General features: G+C 50.9%; 1 protein-coding gene across 2 annotated transcripts in view; it reads left to right on the forward strand.

Moving 5' to 3' along the window:
• Positions 1-5113: 5113 nt before the first annotated feature.
• Positions 5114-23643, forward strand: part of LOC120051153 (tyrosine-protein kinase yes) — a 47270-nt gene continuing 28740 nt past the window's right edge. Inside the window, exon 1 of one of the 2 annotated variants that reach the window (XM_038997860.1) lies at positions 5114-5281. The gene's annotated coding sequence lies outside the window, so the exon portion shown is untranslated. Of the gene's footprint in view, positions 5611-23643 lie in introns of both variants that reach the window. The other variant, XM_038997859.1, reaches the window with a different exon arrangement.

Here is a 23643-nt window from a genome sequence, read left to right on the forward strand (position 1 = left end):
ACGATACATAAGAGAGATTGAACAGGCTAGTAATATGGGGTTGCAACAATTTCGGCAAATAATTTTAGAAAGAGAGGGTCCAGATTGTCTAGCCCGGCTGATTTGTAGGGATCCAGATTTTGCGGCTCTTTCAGAACATCAGCTGTCTGGATTTGGGGTGGATAAGCGGGGGGGGGCTTGGGCAAGATGCTGCAGGGGGTACAGAGCTGTTGGCCGGGGTAGGGGTAGCCAGGTGGAAAGCATGGCCAGCCGTAGAAAAAGGCTTATTGAAATGATCGATTATCGTAGATTTATCGGTGGTGACAGTGTTTCCTAGCCTCAGTGCAGTGGGCAGGTGGGAAGAGGTGCTCTTATTCTCCATGGACTTTACAGTGTCCCAAAACTTCTGGGAATTAGTGCTACAGGATGCAAATGTATGTTTGAAAAAGCTAGCCTTAACTCCTAACTGTATATAGGTTCCTGACTTCCCTGAAAAGTTGCATATCGCGGGGGCTATTCGATGCTAATGCAGAACGCCACAGGATGTTTGTGCTGGTCAAGGGAAGTCAAATCTGGGGTGAACCAAGGGTTATATCTGTTCTGAGTTCTACATTTTTTGAATGGGGCATGCTTATTTAAGATGGCGAGGAAAGCACTTTTAAAGAGCAACCAGGCATCCTCTACTGACGGGATGAGGTCAATATCCTTCCAGGATACCCGGGCCAGGTTGGTTAGAAAGGCCTGCTCGCTGAAGTGTTTCAGGGAGCGTTTGACAGTGATAAGGGGTGGTCGTTTGACCGCGGACCCGTCACGCACGCAGGCAATGAGGCAGTGATTACTGAGATCCTGGTTAAAGACAGCAGAGGTGTATTTAGTGGGCAAGGTGGTCAGGATGATATCTAAGAGGGTGCCCATGGTTATGGATTTAGGGTTGTACCTGGTAGGTTCCTTAATAATTTGTGAGAGATTGAGGGCATCTAGTTTAGATGGAGGACGGCCGGGGTGTTAAGCATATCCCAGTTTAGGTCACCTAACAGTACAAACTCTGAAGATAAAGGGTGGCAATCAATTCACATATGGTGTCCAGGGCACAGCTGGGGGCTGAAGGGGGTCTATAACAAGCAGCAACGGTGAGAGACTTGTTTCTGGGAAGGTGGATTTTTAAAAGTAGAAGCTTGAATTGTTTGGGCACAGACCTGGATAGTATGACAGAACTCTGCAGGCTATCTGCAGTAGATTGAAACTACGCCCCCTTTGGCAGTTCTATCTTGTCGGAAGATGTTATAGTTAGGGATGGAAATTTCTGTTTTTTTGGTGGCCTTCCTAAGCCATGATTCAGACACGGCTAGGACATCAGGGTTGGAGGAGTGTGCTAAAGCAGTGAATAAAACAAACTTAGGGAGGCTTCTAATGTTAACATGCATGAAACCAAGGCTTTTACGGTTACAGAAGTCAACAAATGAGAGCGCCTGGGCAATGGGAGTGGTGCTGGGCACTGCAGGGCCTGGGTTAACCTCTACATCACCAGAGGAACAGAAGAGGAGTATGATAAGGGTACGGCTAAAGGCTATAAGAACTGGTCGTCTAGTGTGTTCGGAACAGAGAGTAAAATGAGCAGATATCTTGGCGCGGAAAAATAGATTCAAGGCATAATGTACAGACAAGGGTATGGTAGGATGTGAGTACAGTAGAAGTAAACCTAAGCATTGAGTGACGATGAGAGGTTTTGTCTCTAGAGGCACCAGTTAAGACCAGGTGAGGTCACCGCATGTGTGGGGGGTGGAACAAAAGGGCTATCTAAGGCATATTGGGCAGGGTTAGGGGCTCTACAGTGAAATAAGACAATAATCACAGCTCCACGCGAGGTGCCACGGCTCACCGCACTCATAGCAACGTCTCTGATCGGGGTCCAGCAGCCGCTGGCGTCGTCGGTTTGGGTCACTCTCCCGCTTCACAGCCTCGGCTGGTTCCGTCCGGGCCCCCTTCAGCTCCTCGCCTCTCTTTGTGTTGGTTGCCCCCCTTTAGCCGTACCCTCCTCTCTCCGCTCGGGACCCTCTCAGCAGGTCCTGGGTGTTCTGGTGAATTTCCACCGCTGTCAGCAATTCCTCCAGGCTCTGGGGGTTCTGCATGCTCACCGTCTTCTTCATCTCGTAGGGCAGGGCCCGAAGTAATTTATCCAGGAAGAGTTTGTCAAGCATCGGGAGGGACGGTACTTCCGTCAGTAGCCAGCCCTTGGTCAGCCGCACCAGGTCGCTCATCTGCGCACGGGGGGAAAGTGTGGGGTCAAAGGCCCAGTCGTGGACCAGTTGTTCACAGCGTGCGAGATTGAACCCATAATGGCTTAGTATCTCCTGTTTGAGTCCCTCATAATTTGCCTCCTGGTCAGTGTTCAAATCAAAGTAGGCTTTCCCAGAGAGGTAGGGTGCCAACAGGCTGGCCCACTGGGGCTTGGGCCATCCTTCCCGCTGTGCCATCCTCTTGAAGGTGCACAGATACGACTCCACGTCATCTTCCTCCCTTAACTGAACCAAGAACTGATTCGGACCAGACTCCTGAGCCCTCCCAACCTCCAACTAGGCTACCTCCGCTACCAGTCTGCGGTTTTGTTGGTACTGCTCCTCCAGCGCTTGCTCCTGGAGAGCCTGTTGCTTCAGCTGGCTGAGGATGAACTGAGCCACCAGTTCCTCCATGGTAATCTCCGCACACTCGACCCCACGGCACCCAAAACAATTGAGTTGCCCGCATTCTCCACCATATGTGGTAAACCGTGGTGTGTTGGGTGGAGCATGCAGAGATTGACACAGATAGGGAGGCTTTAGTCCGCAAAAACAACTTTACTAAGACAGAAAATAAATAAAAAAAGGTCACCCACTTTTTCACAAAGGAAGGTGGGTGTAGTCGTGAGTGGTGGAAATTAACCTGTTAGTTTAGTCCTAGTAAAATAGGCAAATTTGTCTCCCCTAACAGTGTTACTTAATATCTTCATAGAAAATTCTGAGTGTTTACATTTCGCTCCTCTTTTAGCCGACATTTAAACAATGCAGGCAAACTTTTAGCAAGCTATTCATACTAAATCAAATCAAATGTATTTATATAGCCCTTCTTACATCAACTGATATATCAAAGTGCTGTACAGAAACCCAGCCTAAAATCACAAACAGCAAGCAATGCAGGTGTAGAAGCACGGTGGCTAGGAAAAACTCCCTAGAAAGGCCGAAACCTAGGAAGAAACCTAGAGAGGGACCAGGCTATGAGGGGTGGCCAGTCCTCTTCTGGGTGTGCCGGGTGGAGATTATAACAGAACATGGCCAAGATGTTCAAATGTTCATAAATGACCAGCATGGTCAAATAATAGTAATCACAGTGAACAGGTCAGGGTTCCATAGCCGCAGGCAGAACAGTTGAAACTGGAGCAGCAGCACGGCCAGGTGGACTGGGGACAACAAGGAGTCATCATGCCAGGTAGTCCTGAAGCATGGTCCTAGGGCTCAGGTCCTCTGAGAGAGAGAAAGAAAGAGAGAATTAGAGAGGGCATACTTCAATTCACACAGGACACCGGATAAGACAGGAGAAATACCAGATATAACAGACTGACCCTAGCCCCCCGACACATAAACTACTGCAGCATAAATACTTGAGGCTGAATCAGTTGTCCCTGCCCCGTCTGGTGCCAGGTCCAACAGATGCAGCTTCAGGCTCAGCAGCCTTGTCTCCCCATCCCCATACCCCTAAACCAGCCCTACTCCCAACTGAAGAAGGAGGTGAGCAGCATTGTGTTGAATGACATGTCAGTTGACATAATTGCAGGTACTGCAATGCATTGAGTACAGGAATGTAATTCTCCAGTCAGGAAAAATATCACTTGACACAAAGGCAGGCAATATCAGAGCCTTAAAAGAAGAGATGCAGGCTCTTAGAGATGGATGGGAGTCTCTCCTGTCTGAGGCAACACTGATCGCTACACAAATGGATGTTGTACCTCAATGTAGCAAGGAACACAGACAAAAGAGGAAAAGGAAGAGAATCCATGATTAGGATCATCACAGGTCAGGACAGTGCAGCAATGGTGTTTCGGAACACAGTGTTTTTTTTTTTACTGCTATGGCCAACATCATAAGTGACTTGGACACAAGGTTCCACACCACTGTAAAAATTGTAGAATAATTTTCTGCTGTTCTGAAAGTGGGTCAGATTAGTGAGGATAAAGCCCTTTCTGTGTGCCAACCACTGATGACAAACTATTCCAGAGATCTTACTCCTGAGTTTAAAAATGAAGTAAGACACCTGCACACTCTATATGCTGCCACTTTCCCCCCTAACTTGGTCTCCTGAATGCAATTTGTAAGATGCAGCCGCAAAGCATTTTTGGAGAAGTGTGGATTGCTTTACGTATATTTTGCACACTGCCTTTGACTGTTGCTGGTGGTGAGAGAGCTTTCAGTAAGCTAAAACTGATAAAAAAAACAATTTGAGGTCCATTATGTCCCAGGACAGGCTTTGCAGTCTTGCCATTCTGTCAATTGAAAGTCAGTTAGCTAGAAAGCTGGACTTCAAAGATTTCATCAGTGAGCACATTTCTTATATTTTAGTATTGTATTTTTGTAATATTGTACATTTTATATTGTAAATGTGTACTGGTTTAGCAGTGTAAATATGTATAGTGCACAATGTCTGGTGTGATGTATTGTTGTATTGATGATGTAGATGATGTTTTGTTGTGATGTGTTGTTTTGTTCCTGTTTGGATCCCAGGAAGACTAGTCGCTGCCTTGGCTGCAGCTAATAGGGATCTTAATAAAATACGAAATACTAATACTTGGATTTAATTAAATGATGTATTAGGCCTCAGTGCCTCAACAGCAGCAAACAAGAAGAGTCAGTGGGGCGCCCAGTGGATTTTGAGAAGATTGGCCCTTGGCCCCTGTAGCAAAAGATATAACCACTTCCACACTCAAACAGTAGAAAGGTAGTCAAACCACTGATACAGTATTCCGATATTAGGCGATACTGCCAGTAGAAGGCGATAGAAGACCAGTTTTGGAGAGAGAATTATATTAATCTTTAATACACAAATCCCTTGAAAGCCACACACACGGCATACAGACACATTTTTGGTTCACAAAATTACTTCTTCCTTTCAATGTTTTGTTTATACATTTGTTGTTGTTGCTATATTCACTTGAGTCTGTGATGATCGTCTAACGATCTAGACACGGGTCTGCAGGATTGATATCTCCAACTGCGGCGTCATTTACTGGAATCGCGTCGGCCATGTTGTAGTGGGGGTTGATGCAAGTTTAGAGGTAGGAAGTGTAGCTACAGGAACTGGGTTAGCCTACTTTTGGTGACTTCTTTTGTCATGTCGCTGGATACATTTTGCTGGGGTTTTATTCATTAAGGCGTTCTGTCTGTGTCAACTCCTTTAATTTCTTTATCATTCGTTTTGCTTTGATATAACTTCATTGTTATTTCATTCACCGAGGACAAAAACGATTGAGAAAGACCTGTGTTGGAGGGAGGCGGGATGGGGGCGACTGTGATTTCCATGTTGGAATACTAGCTGATTTTTCGTTGAACCCAGAAATAAATTGGAAATACAAACAAGCGACACAAGATCGTGAATTTCTAAAAGGTAAGATTTTTTAAATGAGAAAAATAAGTTGACAATCCAATAACCCAATGATGGGCCACACCAGTCCTCTGATAGGATCGATTTTCCAGAGCATTGTCTGCATATATTTGTTCTGACCTAAAGAATTGCGGTAAATATAGCCTATTATTAAAGGTACATTAAATTCGTATAAAGTGTTGAGTTCAAATATGTTTTTGGAGACCAACACAGGCCTACTGTAGTTCACTCTCTGGTGTGAGCATGTAGACTAATTGACGTTTTAATTGTAGGTTACGACTTTGACGTCCCCAAAGACAGCATTTTATTTAACGTCTTATATATAAGACGTTAAGTGAAATAATGAATTTCTCAAACGCCGACAAAACAATTGTTTCTTGTTGGACAATCAAGCTAGTCCAGTTTGCTGGAGGGTAACTTAAGACGGCTGTTCCAATACAGAACACATGGAACAGCTAGCTGAAGTAGCAACACTAGCATTGTCTGGACTCTCACCACATGGCCTTGGTAACAAATCATATTCCTGATAGTCGATACTAGTTAATTGAGATAAAGCAACTAACTGTGTTATGGAATGTGATTGTGGTTAGCTGAAGAATGTGCATCTGCAGGCTACACGTAGCCCATGATTGCCAGTACTGAGCGTAAATAAATTAATGACCTCCAATTATATTTACTTATAGGCCTACAGTAGTAATCCCTGAATGCATAGGTTATTTTGGTAGAAGGGGATAGAGTATCAACCCCATAAAAACTTACCAACTCCACACCACGTTAAAAATATCTGAGGCATATGCTTGAGTTTGTTAATAATAACACTTCCACATCCGATGTTGGAGTGGTGTCAGTTAAATGGAGAGAACCACCGACTGACTGTTGTTGCTGGGACTAAACCACTATGTCTAAAAGGTCCAAGGCCTCTAAGTATTGTAATGTCTACGGTTGGCCTCGGGATTCAGAGCAACCTAGACAAGCCCAAAGTGTGACCCCCTAGGCTAGAACATAGATCAAAATCAAATAACATTTTATTTGTCACATACACATGGTTAGCAGATGTTAATGTGAGTGTAGTGAAATGCTTGTGCTTCTAGTTCCGACAGTGCAGTAATATCTAACAAGTAATCTAACAATTCCCCAGCAACAACTTAATACACACAAATCTAAGGGGGTGAATGAGAATATGTACATATAAGGCTGAGCGGCATAGGCAAGGTGACAGTATAATTTTTATTTATCTGTTATTTTACCAGGTAAGTTGACTGAGAACACGTTCTCATTTACAGCAACGACCTGGGGAATAGTTACAGGGGAGAGGAGGGGGATGAAAGAGCCAATTGTAAAACTGGGGATTATTAGGTGACCGTGATGGTTTGAGGGCCAGATTGGGAATTTACAGTATGTATTGGGAAAATACAGTATATACATGTGATATGAGTAATGTAAGATATGTAAACATCATTAAAGTGACATTATTTAGAGTGACATTGTATAAAGTGACTAGTGATCCATTTATTAAAGTGGCCAGTGTAGGCAGCAGCCTCTCTGAGTTAGTGATTGCTGTTTAGCAGTCTGATGGCCTTGAGACAGAAGCTGTTTTTCAGTCTCTCGGTCCCAGCTTTGATGTACCTGTACTGACCTCGCCTTCTGGATGGTAGCGGTGTGAACAGGCAGTGGCTCAGGTGGTTGATGTCCTTGATGATCTTTTTGGCCTTCCTGTGACATCGGGTGCTGTAGGTGTCATAGAGGGCACACAGTAAAAATAAGTGTTAGTTTAGCTCCGATAGAGTTGAATTCAACACTGTTTCAGATAACATTTGGTCCCAGTCTACATAGTTTTAAAGTTACTCTACAGGTAGTGTCACAATTTCAGAGTTAATTTTCATTCCACTGAATTTAGTTGAATTTACACTGCAACGACTGCATCATTTTACACTCTGATTTAATTCCGACACTAGAGCTCATTGACTCCTCATAATGTTGAAAATACTCATCCTGGGTTAAAATAAGTCAACACTGTAATTTTTACATCAACTTTTTTACTGTGCAGGTAGTTTGCCCCCGGTGATGCGTTGTGCAGAGCGCACCACCCTCTGGAGAGCCTTGCAGTTGAGGGCGGTGCAGTTGCCGTACCAGGCTGTGATACAGCCCGACAGGATGCTCTCGATTGTGTATCTGTAAAAGTTTTGGGTGACAAGCCACATTTCTTCAGCCTCCTGAGGTTGAAGAAATGCCTGTGTGAGTGGACCATTTCAGTTTCTCTGTGATGCCTAGGAACTTAACTTTCCACCTTGTCCACTGTTGTGCCTTCGATGTGGATAGGGGGGGTGCTCCCTCTCCTGTTTCCTGAAGTCCACGATCATCTCCTTTTTAAATTCTTCTTGAGTGAGAGGTTGTTTTCCTGACACCACACTCCAAGTGCCCTCACCACCTCCCTGTAGGCTGTCTCGCTGTTGTTGGTAATCAAGCCCACTACTGTTGTCGTCTGCAAACTTGATGATTGCGTTGGAGGCATGCATGGCCACGCAGTCGTGGGTGAACAGGGAGTACAGGAGGGGGCTGAGCAAGCACCCTTGTGGGGTCCCAGTGTTGAGGGTCAGCGAAGTGGAGATGTTGTTTCCTACCTTCACCACCTTGGGGGGGGGGGGGGGGGCGTCAGAAAGTCCAGGACCCAATTGCACAGGGCAGGGTTGGGACCAAGGGCCTCCAGCTTGATGATGAGTTTGGAGGGTACTATGGTGTTGAATGCTGAGTTGTAGTCAATGAACAGCATTCTTACATAGGTATTTTTTTTGTCCAGATGGGTTAGGGCAGTGTGATGGCGATTGTGTCGTCTGTGGACCGGTTGGGGCAGTATACAGACTACGCCATCACACTGCCCTATCCCATCTGGACAAAAGGAATACCTATGTAAGAATATGTACAAAGACAGCGATGCACCCTCTTGGATGAGCTGACCATGGCTGATATTGGATGCATTAAGCCGAGTGGGCTCATGTTTTGTACCAACATTAGCCTGTTTGTCAGCTTAATGTCCCCTAGCATTCACTGGAGTTGGTACTTGCGTTGCTCTATGTGATATCGGTTGCACTTAATGTTATGGTACACTAATGACCAGGTATTTAGGCTACGAAGAAACAGGAGTGTAACCTCACAATAATAACATATGCCCTAAGAAAAATTCCAAGCCACTGTGATTGAAGAATGAGAACGCCTCTCTCTTACAGTAGGTCATGACTGGAGATACATGGCTGGCTCTCGTTCTCTAGACCAGGGGTATTCAACTCTTACCCTATGAGGTCCGGAGCCTGCTGTTTTTCTGTTCTACCTGATAAATAATTGCACCCACCTGGTGTCCCAGGTCTAAATCAGGCCCTGATTTAGAGGGGAACAATGAGAAAACGCAGTGGAACTGATTTCTAGGTCCAGAGTTGAGTTTGAGGGCTCTAGACAGCCAGTGGGAATGTGGACATGTCATGCCCTACGCCTGTGCCTTGAAGCCAGAATCTCACTTGGATCTGGGACAGATACTGCATATTGAAGAGTTGAGGAGCATGTGGAAGACCTTCTGTGAGCTGTTGGTAAACTGTTCCAGCTGGGCAATGGCAGAGCGGGGACGTATGTACTAGGCACCAGTGGGGGGGAAATACGGCCTGAAATTGGGAGGGACTACCTGAACTTCAATAAAACATGCCATCATTTTCGTTCCACTACGTTTTGCTACTGTGTACACACAAAAATGTGACCCTTGTCCTTGGTGATTCCATGGTAGTGTCTGTCTGTTTTGTCTACGTATAACAGAGAGATAATTGCCAAGTATGGAACCATTGAAACTGAGTGAACTCATACCAGGGAGCCTATTTTTGAAGTAAGTAGCATAGGATATAGCTTAATCTTATTAGCCCTACTGCAATACCACAGTTGTGTACATTGGTGTGACTGAGTGCACACAGTGTGTGAAGGAATGCTTAGTAATGGTGAGGTCACTGAAGTTATTACCACATCACACATTGGCACTCAGGGCAACCCCTGAGTGAGAAGTAGGCGTTGATAGTTTAAACCGCCTCTCTCTGACTTACTGTGGTCACCTCCCGCTACTAAAATAGCTCGTACACACTCGTGTGAACTCCTGCCTTTAGGTAGTCCTCCAGGGCCAGCCTTATAGAATGAGTCCTGTGTCTACTGTCGAGCCTGAGACCTGGCTATGAGTAAGCTTTAGCTGACCCATGTGTTGGCAGATGCGTAGCCAGGTATTCTGTGAGGCTGGCAGCCTGGTACAGCTCAAGAGGTAGAGAGATGTCTTGCCAACAGTAGGCTATGGGGTGTTTGAACAGAGTAACAGATCCTTAATAATCACAGCCACATTTTAGACTGCTTCTTGCTTTAAAATTCATGTAAGGCCTAGTCTCGCATGCCACACTTGTGAGAGACTACATTAGGCCTAATTCTGTATTCATGCTGATAGACTATGGTATCAAAGCAAAGTGATGTTCCAATTTCCTTCCTTTTAATATTTATTGAAGCTACAGTAGCAATAGGCATATACTCTTTGATATTGTACAACTGCACTTTCCCATTGGCAGTGTAACCCTTGCCTCGTCTTCCTCCAATGGCGTCTGCTGGCAGTTTTAAGCATGGTAAAGCTCTCAGGACCCTCCCTGTCTACAGTCTTGGTGTCAGTTGCTAACAGCTGTCCACTTCAAGGGTGGGGCTACTCACAGACCCCTAGTTGCTGTGGAAACTCCCAGCATCAAACCTTAGGGGTGGTTCTCCTTGCGTAACAATGTGTCAATCAATGTCCCTGTTACGAACTGATATTTAGCAGTGTATGCATGTCATTTCACCTGCAGCTTTCATTTATGTCAGGCATCAGTTTTATGTCTTAAGTTACCCTGGTTGGTAACAAAAACCATGTTCCAGAACCACATGGTCGACTGATATCCATCAGCTAACCAGTTTTAGCCTGTTTCTTTCCCACTCCTTGTCTCATGTCTATCTCCCTGGTAGGAGGAGCAAATAGAGGTCTCTTGGCTGTATTGAGTGGGTGTATTCATCGATGAGTTTCCGTAGTGTGCACATGTCTTTGTGTGTGCAAGTGTGCTGGTGTGTAGGCTATCATATGTGCTTGCGTTTTTTTTTGGTGTGCGTGTTTCTGCCTGCCTGCATTCCTCTCAGTGAAAGATACATCAGGTGGTCTGGAACACAAAGGCCCGGGCGGAAGGACGTCCGGGCCAGAGTGATCTGTTCATTTCTCACTGATCATCCCAGCACTCCCTCCATTTCAGTACAGGGGATTGATGTCCCTCTTAGCTATGAGCTCTAGCTGGGGTGCCAGTCTGTTTCTGCTCTCTTGACAGTTCCACGAGGACTTGTCATGCCAAACAATGACAGCAATTGAGTTGGAAAAAACACAAATAGATCTGAGTTCAGATCTGGGACTATCAGGCCAGTCCTCAAACAGCTCTACCTGCTGCTCTGTCATGTCATTTTCAGCATGATGGAGCGAATCCTAAGTAACATTTTCACTTAGTAGTCATGCGTTGATGACGTGGAAGTTAGGATTCACCCCAATGTGATCGGCTTGTCGAGCGGAAGTCTGATGCAGACTCCAGAGTAGGGTGAAGTTGCTCCTAGATGCTGATCTTGGGTCAGTTTAGCATTTTCCCCACAATGGTTAAGGTTATGATTTGGGGAGGGGAAGCTGATCCTAGATCTGTACCTAGGGGAAACTTCACCCCAGAGCCAGAACTCCACTCTCCAGGCTGTTTCAGCCCAGGGCCTTTCTGTGGAATTCCCAGTTCTTTCCAACTCAGTCAGGAGAGGAATGGGCCAGGGTGTAGGATTCAATACACAGAACCGTTTACTATAGTTCAGTTTTGCCATGTTCAGCAGAATAAGAGAAGACATCTCATTCTGATTGAATGCCGTTTTTGATACTGTTTGACATTATCTCTGCAGAATATTCAGATTCTGAGATTTTAGAGTAAGCACATCAAATCCCTTTTTGCGTAAACTGACTATGGAAGTGTATTCTCCTCTGTTTTGATGTGGATTTGGGGTGGCAATTTTTTTGAATCCTCTACGATTGAAACTTTCATCGCGTGACTAGAATCTTTATTGGTCTGCATCCAAAGATGACTGGAGTAAAGTGAACTGAATAACACAGTGCAGACTACCAACTGATTTAAATCTATACAGCTTTAAATAATAGCTAATAATAGTTACCGCTCCAGCCCTGACCCACCAATCTGGGCTGACCTTTGGGATCACACTGAAGGGTCCCACTTGGGCCCTTTAATCTTATGTGTTCTGTGAGGCCTGAGCCCTAGGTAAGGTGAGCACACCAGGGATGAGGAGGTCAAGGATCAGAGGTCAAGGAGCCTCAGGTGGAGGTGTAACTTCGCGTCCCTCTCTGTGGAATGTATGAAGGGCATACTGTGCAGCTAAAGCGACTTCAGGGTGAAGTTTCCCCTAGGTACAGATCTAGGATCAGCTTCCCCTCCCCAATCCTTAGAGGGGAAAATGAGAAACTGACCCAAGTTCAGCGTCTAGGGGCAACTTCACCCTACACCAGCTAAATCATTCCAAATATACTAGGGTATAGTCAGTGCCAAAAGATCCCTGTGCAAAGCAGGTCTATACTTTTGAGGACAAAATGTGTAGGTTTTTCCTCCGCCTGCTACATAGCGTGGTATTTTCTGTCTTTTTATTCCTGACGCTTTCGCTGTCTCAAATCACAAAATGCTTTTGATTTAGACAGCTGGAAATATGCACAAACTTTGACCTAGTTTCGAAAGGACACATTTCTATTTCGGCATCATCTAACGGGCTGTAATGAAACAGCTCCTGAGAAGTCTTGAGTTTCTCCCCGACAAGACAACACCTATGGTCTGCATTTCTACCGTCTCCCCTTCAGATCAGACAGAGGAAATGTTTGAGGGACGTAACACCTCAACTTTTCCTATTCCACCAGCTTGCTACATTAGACGAGACTACTGGAAATCCTTTCACGTGTGTGTAGTGTTATGCTGTTATATGCTCAAGGCAACGGGACGCCGTCAGTAATTAGAACTAGGGCTGCGCGATGTGGCCAAAATGTTTGACGGTATTTTATGTTTTTTGAATCATAAAAGTTGTACATTTGCTTCATGAGTAGTGCCCGCCCCCAGGGTGGAAACGAATACATTCAAAGTGTCTTTTAATGGGTCTTTCTCCATTCTGATTTTTTTTATACGGTTCAAACGAATTCTCAGCAGTTTCAGCAATTTCTGCACTCATTTGAGATCATTTCCACACTGCTGTGTAGGGCTGCACGATATGGGCAAACAATCTAGGACTTATTTCTAACCAAATTTTGCAATTGCGATTTGACTTGCGATTTAGAGCAAAACACTTGGGTGGAAATAAAACTATTGTTCTAATTCTATAGTTAGAATATAATAGTGGGCACTTTGAATACAGTGTTTGACATGACGACGAATTCAAATGCCAGGGAGGAGTTATTGTGACAGGGTAAGAACCAAAGTGCTGATAACTGTTTCTCAGTGGACCCAATAATCTTTGCCTACTTTAATTAGCTTTTTTATTAGCAACTTCATGTAGCTAACATTCATGCTTTGCATGTTCCTCTTTGATTGAGAAGATACTGTTGCACAAACAACATGTTGATTTAGGTCTGCACCATCAGTGGTATTTTCAGGCCGTATAGCTAATTGCGTTTGCTCTGACTCAATACATTTATTAGCTAGCTAACTATCGATTAGCGTTAGCGGCTAACAAGATTTAGGCCTAACTTGCCAAGAAAAGCAGCTTGTCTTTTCTTGGCAAGTTAGGCCTAAATCTTGTTAGCTGCTAACGCTAATCGATAGTTAGCTAGCTAATAAATGTAAGAAACACAAAGTAATAAGAGTACATTTAGAGCACTAGTGGATTCATATTAAGAAGCAAAGTGAAAACCACAACGTTGTCATCATTGTTGCATGTGCTGCGTTGACCATGCAGACTGAATGCAAGTGTCTCGCGGTCGAGGAACAACAAATGCACCCCTTGAGTGACAGGAGGCGGGGCTAGGTCTGTGTGGAAAGCGGCGGAGAGAGATGACTCAAGTAGCGAAGTAAACTATAAAAATGGACGTTACACACGGCTTATCACCTTTAACAAACCAAACATTCAAATACCGTTATAGAAGGTAAAGTAAACACCCAAACCGGTCCGTGCAACAATACCGGTATATCGTAAAATACAGTTTACCGCCCAGCCCTAATGTTTCAGGAGCCTGTCCACGAGAGATTACGTAATTATAACCGTAACAATCGCCTTTGTTCGTCATGTTGCATCTCGACTATTCCTTTAATCTCATTCAAACCCAATAAAATCTCAGTCCTACCCAATCAAACCTAGGAGCTGGAGTCGGAAGACCTGAAAGAAAGAGAGTGGACATGGTGGTCTGGTCAGACTAAAATATCATCTTTCTGGAGGTGTAGGCCTAGATCACTCAACTCTAGACCAATAATTTTGAAGGCATGTACATGCAAGTATACATGTACTGTAAGTGAACGTGGGGATACATGAGAAGCACCTAACATTTAGAGAGAATTATCGTCAGCATAGTCTACATTGTGATCAATGTAGCGTAGATGACATTGCAACGCATTCCTATCAAAGAGTACAAAGCATGTGTGCAGGTTGCTCTCTCGCTCTGGCTTCTCTCTTGCTCTCTCTCTGGCTCCTCTCGCTTGCTCTCTGGCTCCTCTGGCTCCTCTCGCTCTCTGGCTCCTCTCGCTCTCTGGCTCCCCTCGCTCGCTCGCTCTCTGGCTCCTCTGGCTCCCCTCGCTCGCTCGCTCTCTGGCTCCTCTCGCACGCTCGCTCTCTGGCTCCTCTCGCACGCTCGCTCTCTGGCTCCTCTCGCACGCTCGCTCTCTGGCTCCTCTCGCACGCTCGCTCTCTGGCTCCTCTCGCTCTCTGGCTCCTCTCGCTCTCTGGCTCCCCTCGCTCGCTCGCTCGCTCTCTGGCTCCTCTCGCACGCTCGCTCTCTGGCTCCTCTCGCTCTCTGGCTCCCCTCGCACGCTCGCTCTCTGGCTCCCCTCGCACGCTCGCTCTCTGGCTCCTCTCGCACGCTCGCTCTCTGGCTCCTCTCGCACGCTCGCTCTCTGGCTCCTCTCGCACGCTCGCTCTCTGGCTCCTCTCGCACGCTCGCTCTCTGGCTCCTCTCGCACGCTCGCTCTCTGGCTCCTCTCGCACGCTCGCTCTCTGGCTCCTCTCGCACGCTCGCTCTCTGGCTCCTCTCGCTCTCTGGCTCCTCTCGCTCTCTGGCTCCTCTCGCTCTCTGGCTCCTCTCGCTCTCTGGCTCCTCTCGCTCTCTGGCTCCTCTCGCACGCTCGCTCTCTGGCTCCTCTCGCCCGCTCGCTCTCTGGCTCCTCTCGCTCGCCCGCTCGCTCTCTGGCTCCTCTCGCTCGCCCGCTCGCTCTCTGGCTCCTCTCGCTCGCCCGCTCGCTCTCTGGCTCCTCTCGCTCGCCCGCTCGCTCTCTGGCTCCTCTCGCTCGCCCGCTCGCTCTCTGGCTCCTCTCGCTCGCCCGCTCGCTCTCTGGCTCCTCTCGCTCGCCCGCTCGCTCTCTGGCTCCTCTCTCTCGATTGCTCGCTCTCTGGCTCCTCCCGCTCGCTCTCTGGCTCCTCCCGCTCGCTCTCTGGCTCCTCTCGCTCGCTCGCTCTCTGGCTCCTCTCGCTCGCTCTCTGGCTCCTCTCTCTCGCTCGCTCGCTCTCTGGCTCCTCTCGCTCTCTGGCTCCTCTCGCTCTCTGGCTCCTCTCGCTCTCTGGCTCCCCTCGCTCGCTCTCTGGCTCCTCTCGCTCTCTGGCTCCCCTCGCTCGCTCTCTGGCTCCTCTCGCTCTCTGGCTCCTCTCGCACGCTCGCTCTCTGGCTCCTCTCGCACGCTCGCTCTCTGGCTCCTCTCGCACGCTCGCTCTCTGGCTCCTCTCGCACGCTCGCTCTCTGGCTCCTCTCGCACGCTCGCTCTCTGGCTCCTCTCGCTCGCTCTCTGGCTCCTCTCGCTCGCCCACTCGCTCTCTCTCGCTCGCTCTCCGGCTCCGTTCGCTCGCTCGCTCGCTCTCTGGCTCCGCTCGCTCGCTCTCTGGCTCCTCTCTGGCTCTGCTCGCTCGCTCTATTGCTCTGCTCGCTCGCTCTATTGCTCTATTGCTCTGCTCGCTCGCTCTATTGCTCTGCTCGCTCGCTCTCCGGCTCCGTTCGCTCGCTCGCTCGCTCTCTGGCTCCGCTCGCTCGCTCTCTGGCTCCTCTCTGGCTCTGCTCGCTCGCTCTATTGCTCTGCTCGCTCGCTCTATTGCTCTATTGCTCTGCTCGCTCTCTGGCTCTGCTCGCTCGCTCTCTGGCTCTGCTCGCTCGCTCTCTGGCTCTGCTCGCTCGCTCTCTGGCTCTGCTCGCTCGCTCTCTGGCTCTGCTCGCTCGCTCTCTGGCTCTGCTCGCTCGCTCTCTGGCTCTGCTCGCTCGCTCTCTGGCTCTGCTCGCTCGCTCTCTGGCTCTGCTCGCTCGCTCTCTGGCTCTGCTCGCTCGCTCTCTGGCTCTGCTCGCTCGCTCTCTGCTAGCTCTCTGGCTCTGCTCGCTCGCTCTCTGCTAGCTCTCTGGCTCTGCTCGCTCGCTCTCTGGCTCTGCTCGCTCGCTCGCTCTCTGGCTCTGCTCGCTCGCTCGCTCTCTGGCTCTGCTCGCTCGCTCGCTCTCTGGCTCTGCTCGCTCGCTCGCTCTCTGGCTCTGCTCGCTCGCTCTCCGGCTCCGCTCGCTCGCTCTCCGGCTCCGCTCGCTCGCTCTCCGGCTCCTCTCGCTCGCTCGCTCTCCGGCTCCTCTCGCTCGCTCGCTCTCCGGCTCCTCTCGCTCGCTCGCTCTCCGGCTCCTCTCGCTCGCTCGCTCGCTCTCCGGCTCCTCTCGCTCGCTCTCCGGCTCCTCTCGCTCGCTCTCCGGCTCCTCTCGCTCGCTCGCTCTCCGGCTCCTCTCGCTCGCTCTCCGGCTCCTCTCGCTCGCTCGCTCGCTCGCTCTCCGGCTCCTCTCGCTCGCTCGCTCCCCGGCTCCTCTCGCTCGCTCGCTCCCCGGCTCCTCTCGCTCGCTCGCTCCCCGGCTCCTCTCGCTCGCTCGCTCCCCGGCTCCTCTCGCTCGCTCGCTCCCCGGCTCCTCTCGCTCGCTCGCTCCCCGGCTCCTCTCGCTCGCTCGCTCGCTCCCCGGCTCCTCTCGCTCGCTCGCTCGCTCCCCGGCTCCTCTCGCTCGCTCGCTCGCTCCCCGGCTCCTCTCGCTCGCTCGCTCGCTCCCCGGCTCCTCTCGCTCGCTCGCTCGCTCCCCGGCTCCTCTCGCTCGCTCGCTCCCCGGCTCCTCTCGCTCGCTCGCTCCCCGGCTCCTCTCGCTCGCTCGCTCCCCGGCTCTCGCTCGCTCGCTCTCCGGCTCCTCTCGCTCGCTCGCTCTCCGGCTCCTCTCGCTCGCTCGCTCTCCGGCTCCTCTCGCTCGCTCGCTCTCCGGCTCCTCTCGCTCGCTCGCTCTCCGGCTCCTCTCGCTCGCTCTCCCTCCGGCTCCTCTCGCTCGCTCTCCCTCCGGCTCCTCTCGCTCGCTCGCTCTCCGGCTCCTCTCGCTCGCTCGCTCTCCGGCTCCGCTCGCTCGCTCGCTCTCCGGCTCCTCTCGCTCGCTCGCTCTCCGGCTCCGCTCGCTCGCTCGCTCTCCGGCTCCGCTCGCTCTCCGGCTCCGCTCGCTCGCTCGCTCTCCGGCTCCGCTCGCTCGCTCGCTCTCCGGCTCCGCTCGCTCTCCGGCTCCGCTCGCTCTCTGGCTCCTCTCCGGCTCCGCTCGCTCGCTCTCTCTCTGGCTCTGCTCGCTCGCTCTCTCTCTGGCTCTGCTCGCTCGCTCTCTCTCTGGCTCTGCTCGCTCGCTCTCTCTCTGGCTCTGCTCGCTCTCTGGCTCTGCTCGCTCCGCTCGCTCGCTCTCCGGCTCCTCTCGCTCCGCTCGCTCGCTCTCCGGCTCCGCTCGCTCGCTCGCTCTCCGGCTCCTCTCGCTCGCTCTCCGGCTCCTCTCGCTCGCTCTCCGGCTCCTCTCGCTCGCTCGCTCTCCGGCTCCTCTCGCTCGCTCTCCGGCTCCTCTCGCTCGCTCGCTCTCTGGCTCCTCTCGCTCGCTCGCTCTCTGGCTCCTCTCGCTCTCTGGCTCCTCTCGCTCGCTCGCTCTCCGGCTCCTCTCGCTCGCTCGCTCTCCGGCTCCTCTCGCTCCGCTCGCTCGCTCTCCGGCTCCTCTCGCTCCGCTCGCTCGCTCTCCGGCTCCTCTCGCTCCTCTCGCTCGCTCGCTCTCCGGCTCCTCTCGCTCGCTCTCCGGCTCCTCTCGCTCGCTCGCACTCCGGCTCCTCTCGCTCGCTCGCTCTCCGGCTCCTCTCGCTCCTCTCTCTCTCCGGCTCCTCTCTCTCTCCGGCTCCTGTCGCTCCTCTCTCTCTCCGGCTCCTCTCGCTCCTCTCGCTCGTTCTCCGGCTCCTCTCGCTCCGCTCGCTCGCTCTCCGGCTCCTCTCGCTCGCTCGCTCTCCGGCTCCTCTCGCTCGCTCGCTCTCCGGCTCCTCTCGCTCGCTCGCTCTCCGGCTCCTCTCGCTCGCTCTCCCTCCGGCTCCTCTCGCTCGCTCGCTCTCCGGCTCCTCTCGCTCGCTCGCTCTCCGGCTCCTCTCGCTCGCTCGCTCTCCGGCTCCGCTCGCTCGCTCGCTCTCCGGCTCCTCTCGCTCGCTCGCTCTCCGGCTCCGCTCGCTCTCCGGCTCCGCTCGCTCGCTCGCTCTCCGGCTCCGCTCGCTCGCTCGCTCTCCGGCTCCGCTCGCTCTCCGGCTCCGCTCGCTCTCTGGCTCCTCTCTGGCTCTGCTCGCTCGCTCTCTCTCTGGCTCTGCTCGCTCGCTCTCTCTCTGGCTCTGCTCGCTCTCTGGCTCTGCTCGCTCTCTGGCTCTGCTCGCTCCGCTCGCTCGCTCTCCGGCTCCTCTCGCTCCGCTCGCTCGCTCTCCGGCTCCGCTCGCTCGCTCGCTCTCCGGCTCCTCTCGCTCGCTCTCCGGCTCCTCTCGCTCGCTCTCCGGCTCCTCTCGCTCGCTCGCTCTCCGGCTCCTCTCGCTCGCTCTCCGGCTCCTCTCGCTCGCTCGCTCTCTGGCTCCTCTCGCTCGCTCGCTCTCTGGCTCCTCTCGCTCTCTGGCTCCTCTCGCTCGCTCGCTCTCCGGCTCCTCTCGCTCGCTCGCTCTCCGGCTCCTCTCGCTCCTCTCGCTCGCTCGCTCTCCGGCTCCTCTCGCTCACTCTCCGGCTCCTCTCGCTCGCTCGCACTCCGGCTCCTCTCGCTCGCTCGCTCTCCGGCTCCTCTCGCTCCTCTCTCTCTCCGGCTCCTCTCTCTCTCCGGCTCCTGTCGCTCCTCTCTCTCTCCGGCTCCTCTCGCTCCTCTCGCTCGTTCTCCGGCTCCTCTCGCTCCTCTCGCTCGCTCTCCAGCTCCTCGCTCGCTCTCTGCTCGCTCTCTGGCTCCTCTCGCTCGCTCGCACTCCGGCTCCTCTCGCTCGCTCGCTCTCCGGCTCCTCTCGCTCCTCTCTCTCTCCGGCTCCTCTCTCTCTCCGGCTCCTGTCGCTCCTCTCTCTCTCCGGCTCCTCTCGCTCCTCTCGCTCGTTCTCCGGCTCCTCTCGCTCCTCTCGCTCGCTCTCCAGCTCCTCGCTCGCTCTCTGCTCGCTCTCTGGCTCCGCTCTCTGGCTCCGGCTCGTTCGCTGGCTCCGCTCGCTCTCTGGCTCCGCTCGCTCGCTCTCTGGCTCCGCTCGTTCGCTGGCTCCGCTCGCTCTCTGGCTCCGCTCGCTCTCTGGCTCCGCTCGCTCTCTGGCTCCGCTCGCTCTCTGGCTCCGCTCGCTCTCTGGCTCCTCTCGCTCTCTGGTCCTCTCGCTCGCTCGCTCTCTGGCTCCTCTCTCTCGCTCGCTCGCTCTCTGGCTCCGCTCGCTCGCTCGCTCTCTGGCTTCGCTCACTCGCTCGCTCTCTGGCTCCTCTCGCTCGCTCTCCGGCTTCGCTCGCTCGCTCTCTGGCTCCGCTTGCTCGCTCTCTGGCTCCTCTCGCTCGCTCGCTCTCTGGCTCCGCTTGCTCGCTCTCTGGCTCCTCTCGCTCGCTCGCTCTCTGGCTCCGCTTGCTCGCTCTCTGGCTCCTCTCGCTCGCTCGCTCGCTCTCTGGCTCCGCTCTGGCTCTGCTCGCTCGCTCTCTGGCTCTGCTCGCTCACTCTCTGGCTCTGCTCGCTCACTCTCTGGCTCTGCTCGCTCACTCTCTGGCTCCGCTCGCTCGCTCTCTGCTCGCTCGCTCTCTGGCTCTGCTCGCTCGCTCTCTGGCTCTGCTCGCTCGCTCTCTGGCTCTGCTCGCTCGCTCTCTGCTCGCTCGCTCTCTGGCTCTGCTCGCTCGCTCTCTGGCTCTGCTCGCTCGCTCTCTGGCTCTGCTCGCTCGCTCTCTGGCTCTGCTCGCTCGCTCTCTGGCTCCTCTCGCTCGCTCGCTCTCTGGCTCTCTGGCCCCGCTCGCTCTCTGGCTCCTCTCGCTCGCTCGCTCTCTGGCTCCTCTCTGGCTCTGTTCGCTCGCTCGCTCTCTGGCTCTGTTCGCTCGCTCGCTCTCTGGCTCCGCTCGCTCGCTCTCTGGCTCCGCTCGCTCGCTCTCTGGCTCCGCTCGCTCGCTCTCTGGCTCCGCTCGCTCGCTCTCTGGCTCCGCTCGCTCGCTCTCTGGCTCCGCTCGCTCGCTCTCTGGCTCCTCTCGCTCGCTCGCTCTCTGGCTCTCTGGCCCCGCTCGCTCTCTGGCTCCTCTCGCTCGCTCGCTCTCTGGCTCCTCTCTGGCTCTGTTCGCTCGCTCGCTCTCTGGCTCCGCTCGCTCGCTCTCTGGCTCCGCTCGCTCGCTCTCCGGTTCCGCTCGCTCGCTCTCTGGTTCCGCTCGCTCGCTCTCTCGCTCCGCTCGCTCGCTCTCTGGCTTCTCTCGCTCGCTCGCTCGCTCTCTGGCTCCTCTCACTCTCTGGCTCCTCACTCTGTCTCTCTGTGTGGCTTTTCTCAGCTGGCTCTTCTCTGTGCTGACAGTCACCCATGTGAGAGGATTTGGCACAATGTCCCATTCCCAGCCTGTGTCTCTCTTTTGATACACACACACACACACACACAAATACTAATGTCATTTTATCTCTACATTCATAGCAAATGTCTCTCCCTCCCGCTTTACCATGCAATGGAGTTTTGCTTCGCTTATCGGCATTTGTGTAAGAGGGAGGGCTATAGGGATTAGTGGGTGGGGTGAAAGAATGACACAAGATGGAAAAACAATCACTTGTAATACTGTACTTGGCCTATTCATGGCAATATGAACCTGCTTCAGTCTCTCCATTTACTTAGGATAGGATAAGTGTTATGCTTAGGCCATGGCGGGTTAGTGAAGGGCCTTTTAAAACGGCACTGGTGTGAATGCTTGGATCATAAGATCATGTTTCCCTCCTCTGCTATCTGTTTATATAAATGCACCAGAGGAACGTGTGTGTGTGTGTGTGTGTATACACACACAGTCGGGTGCTGCTGTATATACACTGCCTCTCGAACTTTACATATCTGTGTCACTGCCAGCCCGAAACCAATCCAGTCCGTTTCCTCTGAGAGACGGAGGTCACTATACACTGAGTATATCAAACATTAAGATTACTTTACTAATATTGAGTTGTGCCATCTGAACAGCCTCAGTTAGTCAGGGTATGGACTCTACATGGTGTCCAAAGCGTTCCACAGGGATGCTGGCCCCTGTTGACTCCAATGCTTCCCACAGTTGTGTCAAGTTGGCTGGATGACCTTTTGGGTGGTGGACTATTGTTGATACACAAGGGAAACTGTTGAGCGTGAAAAACCCAGCAGCGTTGCAGTTCTTGACACAAACCGGTGCGCCTGGCGCCTACTACCATACCCCGTTCAAAGGCACTTAGATATTTTGTCTTGCCCGTTCACACTCTGAATGGCACACATACGCAATCCATGTCTCAATTGTCTCAAAGGCTTAAAAATCCTTATTTAACCATCTCCTCCCCTTCGTCTACACTGAATTTTTAAAGGGGATTTAACAAGTGACAACAATAAGGGATCATAGACTGAGCAGGTGAAAGCTATGTCATGGAAAGAGCAGGTGTTCTTAATGTTTGGTATACTCTGTGTATGACCAAATGTGACGTAAGGGCAGAGTTGGCGAATGGTTAACTGTGTTTTGTTGAGAGACAAATAAATCCTAGAACAGATGGTCTGTGTTTTATTGAGATGTCGTAAAAGCTAGGATGCAGGCTGCAGCTATATGACCAGGATGTAGGCCTGGAACTGTGCTTTTATGGTGTGGCAAGTTAAGCGCTGACCCTGAGTCTCTGGGCCACTTCATTCTGATGGTGAACTTCAAACCCCACAGTCAACCAACCCAACCTCTCTTACCCTCCAGGAGACCAGCATACCATCTCAAGTTAAAGGGGAGAGTGGGTTAGACTCCCTTAAAGTGAGGGCTGGTTCCATATTCATGTGGCTGACAAGAATTTCTTGGCCTCCGATCTGAACATCTGAGATTAGATTTATATGAACCGTATCTTCCTTCTCATTTGACTTAATGTAGGCCTATTAGCTACGACTGACCACTCTTAAATCAGTTTTATAGAGATCTATCAACACGCGATTCGAGCCATAACATGAAATGTACTCAGTGTACAATTTTATTTGAGCAAAGTGCCCTGATTTCTTGTGAAGTCTTCTTGCGGTTTGCCCCCGTTTTTGTTGTTTTACATGGCAGCTCGGCAGCTGAAAAACTCAGTGACCTTCTGCCATTCCCTTTTTCTCTGTCTACTAGACCAGTGTTTCACAGTCATAGGGATGCAAAATTCTGTTAACCTGTTAGGCGGGCTGTCCCGACATCGGTACACTTATGACAACATCCAGCTCAATTGCAGGGCGCGAAATTCAAAATCTATTTTTTAAAAATATTTAACTTTCACACATTAACAAGTCCAATACAGCATTTGAAAGATAAACATCTTGTTAATCCAGCCAACGTGTCCGATTTTTAAAATGTTTTACAGCAAAAACACCACGTATATTTATGTTAGTTCACCACCAAATACAAAAGAGGACAGACATTTTTCACAGCACAGGTAGCATGCACAAAGCCAACCTAACTAACCAAGATCCAACCAAACAAACCTAGAAACAACTTCCTCAGATGACAGTCCTATAACATGTTACACAATAAATATATATTTTGTTCGAAAAATGTGCATATTTGAGCTATAAATCAGTTTTACATTGATGCTACCATCATAGCTACAGTCAGAAATAGCACGGGAGTAGCCAGAGTAAATACAGACACCAACGTCAACTACCTAATTACTCATCATAAAACATTTCAGAAAAATATATGGTGTATAGCAAAATGAAAGACAAAGATCTTGTGAATACAGACAATATTTCCGATTTTTTAAAGTGTTTTACAGCGAAAACACAATATATCGTTATATTAGCTTACTGCAATGGCTAACACACAACAGCATTGATTCCAAGTAATCGGTAGCGATAGCACAGCTCGACAGATATATGAAATAGCATCCCAAATTGGGTCCTTATCTTTGTTGATCTTCCATCAGAATGTTGTAAAGGGGTCCATTGTCCAGAACGGTCTTTGTTTGGATCCAGAACGAACTATTTCCCTCTTGAATTAGCAAGCACACTGGCCGTGCGGCGCTAACCTCTCCTTCTTGAAAAAATTATTCCAACGCATCACGTCTAAAGTCCCGAATAAATTTCAATAATATAATTAAACTATATTGAAAAAACATACTTTAGGATGATATTGTGACATGTATCAAGTAAAATCGAAGCCGGAGATTATATTCACCTATAACGACGGTTTTCCAGGAGGCAATTCAAGGTCCAACTTCGCACCTTCGAGAAAAAAAAATTATGGCGGACCTCTCACTCCAAGAGGCTGTATTCAATCCCAGAACGAGATATTCAAGTCCTTTCTGCTCTCACTTCCGCATGACACCCAGGGGAAGGC

The sequence above is a fragment of the Salvelinus namaycush genome, chromosome 7 (assembly GCF_016432855.1).
Source record: "Salvelinus namaycush isolate Seneca chromosome 7, SaNama_1.0, whole genome shotgun sequence".
NCBI lineage: Eukaryota > Metazoa > Chordata > Actinopteri > Salmoniformes > Salmonidae > Salvelinus > Salvelinus namaycush.